Raw genomic sequence first — 1,084 nt, forward strand, 5'->3', positions numbered from 1 at the left:
TTTGCAGGATATGATTTTGTCAGCACAGAGGAATGCCAAAAAGAGCATAGGTCCATCAGCTCCTTCTTTGTATAGCAAGCATCTTACTAGGTATTAGACACACAGTAGATGCTCAATAAGTATTTCTTGACTCAGTGCATGAATTCAGAAAACTCATACTAGGATGACGAATATGTATGGCAAAACCAATACAATATTGTAAAGTAATTAACCTCCAATTAAAATAAATAAATTAAAGAATTAAAAATTTAAAAAAAAGAAATAGAATTCTAATTCATTTGTTTGTGGTGTGTAGTAAGGGTATAATCTTCCCTTGACTACTTGTCCCTATCACAAGTTCATTATATCTTTGTAAATAATTCCACGTGAGAAGACAAAGGTCAACTATAATTGTCTTCAGAATTGGGAGATGACTATGAAATGCCTCCTAACTTCAGCAGACTTCTTAAGGAGTATGGAAGCAAAGCATATCCCAGTCATGGGGACTGTATCAATCCATGGCTTTAAAACATATCCTGCATCCAAGAGTCCAGTCATTTCTGTGTTTCATGAGTAAAAGATATTTCATTGCTAACTGTATCACCTTTAATAACCATAAGACTTTTGAAAACCATATACTTTGTTCAACTATGAAAACCACTGCCTTTAAGACCACTCTAGTGTTATCCATCATTTGTCAATCTTATAGCTTACACTTCTGATGGCAAAACCATCACTTTTAAGTTCAGAGAAGTCCTCACTGTCTGTCTTATTTACTCACTGGAAAAATAACTAGCAAAGGTATAAACTTGTAAAAGCAATAGATCTTTAAATGAACTATACTTTTGTTGCTTGCTACTTTCCATCCTAACTCAAAATGTTAAGACCAACTTGATTCCAGTCTGCATGTCTATGGTTCCTTCTTCATCATCATGTTTTTTTTTTAAAGCACTTCTGTTAGATCACAAGGGATGGTGGAGATAAAATATGTATAAATAACATATATAGAGAGTATATGAGGGTAGGACACAGTACTATCAATAAAACAGATGTAGGAGCTAGGAGAGTCAGTGGGAAAAGGCTGTGGAAAGAGGCTTTACCCAAC

Source organism: Bison bison, unplaced genomic scaffold, assembly GCF_000754665.1.
Source record: "Bison bison bison isolate TAMUID 2011002044 unplaced genomic scaffold, Bison_UMD1.0 scf7180017864042, whole genome shotgun sequence".
Taxonomy (NCBI): domain Eukaryota; kingdom Metazoa; phylum Chordata; class Mammalia; order Artiodactyla; family Bovidae; genus Bison; species Bison bison.